Source organism: Callithrix jacchus, chromosome 17 (genome assembly GCF_049354715.1).
Source record: "Callithrix jacchus isolate 240 chromosome 17, calJac240_pri, whole genome shotgun sequence".
NCBI classification, from domain to species: Eukaryota; Metazoa; Chordata; class Mammalia; order Primates; family Cebidae; genus Callithrix; species Callithrix jacchus.
In genome coordinates, this window is record NC_133518.1 from 43,714,214 (window position 1) to 43,724,523 (window position 10,310).

Consider the following 10,310-nt stretch of genomic DNA (forward strand, 5'->3'; position numbering starts at 1 on the left):
GCTTCAAAAAAAGCTTCCTTTATTCAACTGTCTTGTTATAAGGTATCTCTGCTTGTTACTGTTGTTAAATTTCTTGATGTTTTGACAGTAGATTGAAAACAGTTTAAGCCTAACATTTTGATTGAATAATGGTTTGGGAGAAAACTAAAACATAGATTTCACAAATCTGAAAATTAGGCAACACTGTTTTTGTTAAATTTAACTGTCTTAGTCCATTTTTTGTTGCTATAACAGAATACTTGAGTCTAGGAAAGTTATAAATAAAAGATTTAATTGACTGAGGATCCTGGAGGCTGCAAAGTTCAGGATGGGCAGTTGTATGTGCTGAGGGCCTTGCGCTGTGTCACAACATGGCAGGGAGCAGAAGTGGGCATGTGCAAAGAGACCAGCTTGCTTTCATGACAGCTAATCTGGTCCCATGAGAGTGAGAACTAATTCCCACCAGATAGGATTAATCTATTCATGAGGAATCTGCCCTGTGACCCAAACACCTCCCAATAGGTGCCACCTCCCGACATAGTTACATTGGCAATTAAATTTCAACATGAGTTTTGGTGAGAACAAACCATGTCCAGTCCATAGCATTAACTTTAGTTTCTGTGATTTTAAGATAGTAAGATTTTAAAAACAGAAACAAAAAAATAAGCTCCACCAAAACCTTTCTCTTGGTGAGAGTCTAGATATGGAGAACTGGCAAAGTGCTATAAGCAGAGAGTGCGACCCAGGGACTCTGAAAATGGGGTTCATTTGCAGGCGCTAAATAAAGGAAGCCTTGGATGTGGTATGATTCTCTTCTGTTCAAACCATGCTGTAAAAAGTTTCTGCTTTAATTATATTAGCTGTTCCCAGTGGCACATTGCTCAGGCATTGCCTAGGCAACCCTCCATCACCAATGCCTACACTGGACTAGGGGCCAGGGAGAGGGCAGTTGGACCACAGCAGGGATTTCTGACCCTGTCAAGTTTGAGGGTCTCCCTAAATGTCAAAATATTCCCGGCACCTCTGCAGGCTGATGCATGTGCTTTTAGCAGCTCTTTGTATTTTGTATTTGTTCATTGCCCCAGCAGCTTCCTACATTTGAAAGACAAGCTCATGTGTGGGATAAGTGCTGCTATTTTCTCAGTCTGCACACAGTGTTTGATGCACATGATGATTCCTTAGAGCTTGTTGGTTGCTCTGTGCCCCACATGTTGGGCCTCCCTGGGCCAGGAGATCTCTGTAAGCTGTTCATGGTAGAGATGATGACAGCCTTCCCAAGGCTGCCCTGGGAAAAAGTGCAAAGAGCTCACTTCACTCTAATCTCAGGGCAAAATAAACAAACTCAAGATAGTCAAGTTATGTTGAATGCAGGGTCTTTGGACCTGGTGTCTCTGGAATCCTGTGGAGGCACAACATTGGGATTAGGGGCTTCTCGACTTCACTGAAATCATTGGCAAAATCTTGTGTGCATCTGCTTTTCATTAGGGTTTGCCATTTTTCCAGAGTCTCAGAGTGCAGTATCCCTGGAAATTGTTCAGAACGCCTCTGTCTTAAAAGATGCAGACCACATTAAGACTTGTCTAGCTGGAATGATGGCAGTCACATGGCTTGTCACTGGAATTGTAACAATGAATCTCAGTATTGAGCACCTGTAACAATGGGCCAGGCATCATACTTGAGACTGTGGGAATGTATTCTCATTCCAAAGCCATGTGGTCTTCATGACCATCCTTCCCAAGGGGTGTTGCTATTCCCTTTTACAGAATAAAGCCCTGAGATGAGGAGATTATAAACATCTTGACAGAGTCCTACAGAAAATGGTAGAAACAGGCATAAAGACCCAGTCTGGGTACCTTGATGTTGGGTCTCTCTGAGCACCAACCACCCCAAGAAGAAAGCAATTGTTCAAATGAGTCGTTACCCTGGAAATTCCTGTAGATGAGTTAGGGACTTCACTTCCCCACCCACTATTCCTGAGAACTGGGAAGGAAGGCTTTGTTTCTGTAGTTGGGAACCAATCCTTTGAGAAAATCTGCTGCTCACAGGAGAGGTCTGAGGTGGAGTTTCTTCCACCCTAGTAGGAAGATTCTCGTCTTTAAACTCATACAGGCAATGGGCTTGTTCCAGGAACTCATCTTTTCCATTTCTGTAAACCATAGGGTTCACTTTTACTTGCACAAGACCTGTGACTTTCTTTTAAACTAGGAAACAAACACTTCAGTTAGGAACAGTGAATGCCTAACACTGTCATTTGGACAACAGTGGTCATTTCTTTAGTGTATTTTTTTTGGAGGAAGGAATGGACACCAAAAGCCACCATTGAGGTAAGACCACAATGCAGGGGAAGGAGAAGGGTCTGTCTAGGAAAGCTAGAAATTGTGCGAAAAGGCCACAGCGTGCAGCACAAGGCAGAATCACGGTAGGAGAAGGACAGCCCTAGTTTTTTGTCCTGGTGGTGGGTGGGGCTGTGTCCCCCTCATCTCAGTGACTTTTGTATCAGCACAGCGCCTGGCACTTACTAAGTACCTAGTAAAGTGCTGCTGAGGAAGGCACAATTTTCCAGCTGAGAAGTTTCAGCATGATAATAGCAAAGGGTGAAGGGAAAACATTTTTCATGTGGCAGAACCCCTGGTCTAACCAGCTTAGATCACGAAGGAGGATTTGAGAGGCCAGAGTGGGTGCTGATAGACCGAGGAACATAGCCAGGTTCCTTCTACTTCTCACCTGAGTTTCTCCTGCCTTTCAGTATCATTCTTCAAGACCAGCTTTCTTTTTTTTTTGAGACAGAATTTTGCTCTCGTTATCAGGCTGGAGTGCAATGGCACAATCTCGGCTCACCGCAACCTCTGCCTCCTGGGTTCAGGCAATTCTCCTGCCTCAGCCTCCCAAGTAGCTGGGATTACAGGCACGCGCCACCATGCCCAGCTAATTTTTTGTATTTTTAGTAGAGGCAGGGTTTCACCATGTTGACCAGGTTGGTCTCGATTTCTTGACCTTGTGATCCACCTGCCTCCCAACAGGGCATAGTGTGAAAGCAGGGTGGAACCCTCATCCATCACAGCCTCCCAGCAGGGCATAGTATGAAAGCAGGGTGGAACCCTCATCCATCACAGCCTCCCGAGCAAGGGCTGGGTTCCATCTCAACCACTTACAAGCTGTGTGACCTTGGGAAAGTTACTTAACATCTTCGTGCCTCAGTTTCTAAGTCAGCAAGATGGAGATAATAATAGTGTTATTATTAAGAATAATAGGGTTATTGTGAGAACTAAATGATCCAATATATGTAAAAACACTTGGTATAGTTACTGGAATATAGTTACAAGTGTTTACTTTTATACTTATTATAAATTTCCAACTCAACCACCTGTATATGCTTATCAAGATAGCCACAGGATAAATTTGCAATCTGTTTTTCACTGGCTTCTACAATCTGGCCACAGATCCCTCTCTAGGCTTGTCATTCATCCATCTAACATACTAGTCCAGCCCCTACACCTTTCTTCATGCTGTTCCCCTACCTGGCATGCCTTCATCCCTTTCTCTGCTGCTCTAATTCTCTTCCATTTTCATGATGTCTGGGATGTTTCACTCCTTCCACAAAACTTGGCCTGGACACTGAAGCCAACATGGGGCGAGCCTGGACTTTTTTCCTGCTGTTTCATGTGTGTGAGCTCATGGCATCTTATTTGCTCCTCAAGCCCAGGGGCAGGCCAGTGTGGCACTCAGTCAATTTGTATTGAGTGAATTTGCTGTCTGCTTTGGTGCTCAGAGAGAAACTTCCCATGTCTGGCTTTAAGATGAAAGACTCTTTTTTTAATGTCTTTTTTGGAAGAAAAAAAAAATCAAAGAAATAAACCCCGAAACAGCCACTTTTATATAGAAAGCATTATTTCTGAACTAAATGATTTTTTTCCTGAAAGAAAATTTAGAAATTAGATAGCTCCCGGTGGAACCGAAGGAATGGAAATGAGGTCGTGCACAAATTCACAGCATCTGAAGAACTCTAGTTTTTGGAGTGTATTTTGCTAACTTCTACAACTTGGCATAAATGATTCAAGCTTCTGGGCCCAGTTCAGGTTTGCAATGACATGTGCCCCTTGGGCTTTTCTCCAAATTGCATGTTTTCCTAGATTTAGTCAGTTATTTGCCTTGGAATGTATTAGCTTTTCTGGGAGCTTCTACACAACCTGATTTTTCTGGTTAATGTCTGGCAAAGAAACTCCTTGATTTCAAATGAAAATGGCCTCATTTGAAAACCAGGGTAACAGGAACATGCCTCACTCCACTGTCTCCCATTATGCCAGCCCTGCCTTCCTCCCCATTCTCTCTCTTGCTGCAGACAGCAAAGTGTTCTTTCTCTTAGATCTTCTAGTCCTTTAAGTCTCAAGGTATGTCTGCATTGTTTCATAAGTCCTCAATGACCTTGAATGGATGATGTGATTTAGACGCAGTGACTGCAGATGTGTGTGTATGTGTGTGTGTTTGTGCATATATGAGTGTGTGTGCCTGTGTGTGTTTGTGCATGCATGCATATGCGCTTGTGTGAGCCTGAGCATGTGTTCCCCACTGGGGAAGGGGTTTGTGTGCTGGATGGCTGTGGACAGAAATGGGGAGGCTCAGAGCCAGCAGTGCTCCCACCACCTTGGGATTCAGATTATCATTTTGATCCCTGTGTGTATTCCTTGCTTTGTCTCTGAGGTTCTTTGTGCTTTTCTCCTAGTGCTTCTGTATTAGATGCAGGAAATTATTACATTATTAATTAGACATACATTGATAAATAGATAAATCTTGGATTTATCTATTTGTTTTGGAGTTGGGCGATGTGGAAATGATATCTGCAGTTTAAATGACATCAACATTTCCCCACAAGCCACGTTTCTCATTACCTTTCTGTCTTAGTCCATTTTGTGCTGCTACAACAGAATGCCACAGACTAGGTAATTTATAATGAACAGATATCTATTGATTCACATTTCTAAAGCTAGGAAGTCCAAGATCCAGGGTCTGGCATCTGTTGAGGGCTCTCTTGTTACATCATAACATGACAGAAGGCATCACATGGCAGAAGGGCAAAGAGAGGGTGAGAGAGAGTGAGAGAGCGAGAGTGAGGGGCAGGGGGTCGGGGAGACCTGAACTTGTCCTTTTGTAAGGAACCCACTCCCATACAATTCATTCATGAGGTAAGAGTCCTCATGGCATAAGCTCTTCCAAAATATCTCACTTCTCAATATTGTTGCATTGAGGATTAAGTTTCTAACATGTGCCTTTTTGGGGAGACATTCAAACCATGGCATTCTTGAAACAAGAAAGGGAGATGTGGCACATAGTAAACTCAGAGTTGAATAATGGAAATAAATGAGCATTTTCTGGGTGCTCATTTTTCCTTTCTTTGCTTCCTCTCTGCTCTTTTGGGAGGTGTCCTCTCTTCATTGCAGTCTTTCTTCTGGCTCTCACCTCATCCAACTTCTGCCCAGTCTTCAAAACCTAACTCTGGCCCTACAGCCAAAAACCATCTTCCAACAACCCAGACCACCATCTAGTGCTTCCCAGTGCTCGTTGGGCTGGGAAAGGGCTGTTGACCAGAATTGCCCAGAGGTTTCTGGAAAATACAGATGCCCAGGCTCCTACTGTGCAGAATTTGATTATGGGGTCTGGTGTGGGGCCCTGGAATCCACATTAAAACTTCCATGGGTGCTTCCGATGCTCATATGGGTTTGAGACCCATTGCTCCAGAGGCAAAGCCACATATTCAACAGCCTAATTTCTTTCTTGTTGTCCTTGGGGTTTTCTTGTAGTTAGAAAGTGATGTCATTTGGTTGTTGTCCCCTCTAAATCTCATGTTGAAATGTAATCTCCAATGTTGGAGGTGAGGCCTGGTGGGAGGTGTTTAGGTCATGGGAGCAGATTCCCCACAAATAGCTTGGTGCCCCCCTGCCCCATGGGAATTAGTTCATATGAGGTCTGGTTGCTTAAAAAAGCCTTGAATCTCTGCCTCTCTTGCTCCTTCTCTTGCCACGTGACATGCTGGTTCCTCTTGACCTTCTGCCATGATTGGAAAATTCCTGAGGTCCTCACCAGTGCAGATACCAGCACTATGCTTCATGTACAACCTGCAGAACCATGAGCCAAATAAACTTCTTTTCTAATAAATTGTCCTGCTTCAGGTACTTCATTATAGCAATGCAAAATAGACTAATATAGAAAATTAGTACTGAGGAGTGAGGCATTGCTACAAAGATATCTGAAGGTGTGAAAGTGGCTTTGGATCTGGGTAATGGACAGAGGTCGGAAGAGTTTAGAGGGCTCAGAAGAAGGCAGGGGGACAAGACAAAGTTTGGAATTTCTTAGAGACTTGTTGAGTGGTTTTGACCAAAATGCTTATAGAAATATGCACAGTCTGATGAGGTTTCAGAAGGAAATGAAGAATTTGTTGGGAAGTAGAGCAAAGGCCACTCTTGTTGTGCCTTAGCAAAGAACTTTGCTGCATTGTGACCATGCCCTAGGGATTTGTGGAAGTTTGAACATAAGAGTGATGACCTAGGATATGTCATGGAAGAAATTTCTAAGCAGCAAAGCATTCAAGAGTTGGAGTTCTCATGGCTGCGTCTATCAACCTATGATCAGATAAGGGGGCAAAGGAATGATTTAAAATTGAATCTTATAATAAAAAAGAAGCAGAGTGTAACAGTCTGGAAACTTTGCAGCCTGGTCATGTAATAGAGGAGGCAAGAGTGTTTTCAGGAGGGGAATACAAGCAGGCTGTGGAACAACCACTTGCTAGCTCAATTAGCATAAATAAAAGGGAGCCAAGTGCTAATATCCAAGATAATGGACAAAAGGCCTCAAAGCCATTTCAGAAATCTTCCAGGCCTCCCCTCCCATCACAGGCCCAGGGGCCTAGGAAGAAAGAATGGTTGCAGGGGCCAGGAAGAGGGCGTTGCTGGCCTAGTCAGACTCAGGACTCTGCTCCCCACATTCTGGCTGCTCCAGCTCCAACTGTGGCTCAAAAGGCCCTAGATACAATTCAAACTGCTACTTTGTAATGTGCATGCTGTAAGCCTGTAAGCCTTGGTGGCTTCCACATGGTGCTAAGTCTGCAAGCATGCAGAATGCAAGAGTGAAGGAAGCTTGGCAGCTTTCACCTAGATTTCAGAGGGTGTTTCGAAAGAAGGCTGTGGCAGAAGCCTACCACACGGTGGAGCCCTCCGGAGAGACTCTACTAGGTCAGTGCAAACGGGAAATGTGGGATTGGAGTCCTCACACAGAATCCCTACTGGGGCATTGCCTAGTAGAGCTGTGTAAATGGGGCCACCACCTCTGAGACCTGAGAATGGTAGAGCCACTGGCAGTTTGTGCCCTGAGCTTGAAAAAGTCACAGGCACTCAGCTATAACCTGTGACAGCAGCCATGGGGGTTGCACCCTGCAAAGCCACAAGGGCAGGGATGCCTCAGGCCTTGGAAACCCACTCCTTGCACCACTGTGCCCTGGATGTGGAACATGGTGTCAAAGGGGATTATACTGGAACTTATCCTTTGGGCTCTAGCCTTGCATAATTGTGCCAATTATGAAGCTGTTTCCTCTTAATCCTGGAACTGTGTTTTTGGATTCAGTCTACAATGCTGGGGCTGGGGCTCTCGCAGATGACATTTTTCCTTGGCCAGCTAGCTCCACTAGACTCTGCAATGAGGGGGCACCAGAGAAAGATGGAAAGACAGCAAACCTGGAAGGGGAGAAGGAAAGAGCTTCTTTCTGTCTGTTCACCATTCTGGACACCATCACTGCATTGCTTTCTTTTGGGTAGTGGCAGAATAGCAGTTGCTGTCAGTTTCCAACTTTATCCCACACTCCTAGAATCAGCCTCATGAAAGCCCCTCAGATACACTTGCAACAGCCAGGCAGTGACCCCTCCTCAGAGATGTGGATCCCAGCTGAGAGGCTGTTTCTTTCATTCCACCAGCCCAAGGGGTGACAGCAGCTCTCTGCAGTTGCCATCTCTGTGTTATCCCAGTGTCCCTTTTCTATTCAAGGACCTACAATATCTGTTTTACCAAGTCCCCTTCTTCAGTTCTCTCTGTTTAAAATAACTGGTGTGGTCTCTGTTTTCCTGACTCAGTTGAACTGTTAAAATACCCAGCTGCTGCTATTTGGTTCTGCTTGGCTGTTTCTCAAGCAGCTCACACTTTACTCACCCAAGGCAAACTCAGATATTTTCTAGAAACTTGTCATTCTCCCCTGTCTGCATCCACCATCACCCAGTGCTTAATCCAGAATCACAGGCATCATCCGTCATAGGCATTGCTCTCTCCCACTCACTCAGTGCACCCCATTGGTCAGAGAGGGCTGCTGACTCCCTCTGGAGCCCACCTCCCAGCCCAGGTGACCATGGGTTTGTTAACAGTCTTCCAGCCTTTTCCCTTGGCCCTCCACAACTTATTTTCACATGGAACTGAAAGTAACGCTACTAAGCTGCAAGTACAAGCGTGATATTATTTTGCTTCACGTCCTTCTCCAGCTTCCTGAGACACTCTGTGATGGCCCACAAGTCCTGCCAAGGCCAGTTACCTACTTTTCTCCCCTCCTTGTTCCCTGAATTCCAGTGTTCATGCCAAGCCTTTTCCTGCCCCAGGCCTTGGTATCTACTGCCCCTCTGTCCAGAATGCTTTTCTCCTCCACTCATGCATGGCTGGCTCCTGCTCATTCTTGAGAAAGCAGCTTGTAATTCACCTCTTTGAGGAGCCTTTTACTGGCATCCTCTTTAGAGCTAGTACCTCTTAGCTCCATGCCTCTTTCCTTCCTAGCACTTCTCATTATTTCCAGTGGTCTACATGCTTATATCTTCATTTACTTTATCTTTCTCACTCATTAGACTGTAACATCTATGGTGTAGGGACTGTGTCTCTACTACTGTGTCCCCACAGTCCCCTGGTCTCATTACAGATGTGCTAACAGAATGAACCTAGAATCGTTATCAAAAAAAGAAAAACTACTATAAATTTAGCTAGCAACTGTTGTAACATGCTGCGAGATATTCACAAGTAGGCATTGCCACTAATTATCTGTAATTAGGGCCATAGACACTTCTCTAAAGGAAGGCTGTTATATGTAGCTGTATAGAGAGGAGTTATGACTCTACATAGTGGAATTTTTAATAAACATACTTACAAACCTCTTGATTATATTTGACACACACACACACACACACACACACACACACACACACACACACACACACATGTTTGCACCTCAGACATAGGCCTGGGAGGAGGAAAACTATGTGAATCATAACCTCAGGAACCAAACAATGTGCAGGGGTTTCTGTGCCATTAAGAAACCCATATTGCATTTGGTAGAGTGGGTCAGCTTCTCAAGAACCTAGCTAGCTGTCTTGGTCACTGAATGCAAGTTAAGATGTTTTCTAGAGACACAAGATCGGGGTGCTGTGGTTTATTTAATTCTAGCCTAGTCCTTGATGGCACCATGAGTAGGTGTGATCATTGCAATGTAATATTCATAGAGTTCTATTTTTTTTAAGTTTAATTTCATTTTAGTTCGTTAGTAGTAAAATCCCTGCTGGCGTGTCATTTAATTCATTCTCTGTGCTAATAATGATTTCGAAGCCTTTTATAGAAATGATTATATGGTAATACCAAATCTGATGGTGGATTCCAGCCATCATTTACAGTAATAGGATCATAATGAAGCTCCCTGGGGTATACCCTCTTTTAATACTGCTGGGGGTTGGAGCAGGAACCTGCTTGGCTTCATTTTCTCATATTATCAGAAGATCCTCACTGGATCTCTCTGTGGAATGGGCCTTTTCTGGCAGTCATGAGAAATAAAGTCCTACTGGTGAAGCTAGAGGGCTGGCCATACCTACCGGTTGCACAGCTCATGAAAAGGATGAGATTAGAGGAAATGGAGACCAGTGACTGTCTGGTCCTTTTCATGTGCACTCCCAGTTCTGTGTGCAAACTGGCACCTGGGGATGTTCAGAGGAGAGTCATTCTATGTGTCTGCCTTTCAGCTGGAGTGTGTCCCTCCTGGCACTAACATGTAATGTGTGCCTCACTAGGCCAAGCACTGACGATAGAAGATGAATGAGACACCATCTCTGCTCTAACACTCAGGACAAATGAGGGCTCCTAAGTATCACAGGGCTAGAATAGGTGTCTCTGTGGGGAATAGGGTGGGACAGGAGGACCCTGTGCTTAGTGGGAACCCAGGGAAAGAAAAGGTTTTATCTCCACTTGGAGAAACTGGGGAAGGTGGTTGAGCTGAGTCTTGAAAGACAGGTGGTGCTTTCTGGGAAGAAATGGGGTGGGCTTCAACA

At 44.6% G+C, this 10,310-nt stretch overlaps 1 long non-coding RNA gene across 3 annotated transcripts in view; it reads left to right on the forward strand.

The window, feature by feature from the left end:
• Window positions 1-10,310, forward strand: part of LOC118148765 (uncharacterized) — a 393,523-nt gene that overhangs the window by 185,607 nt on the left and 197,606 nt on the right. The gene's annotated exons all lie outside the window — the stretch shown is intronic.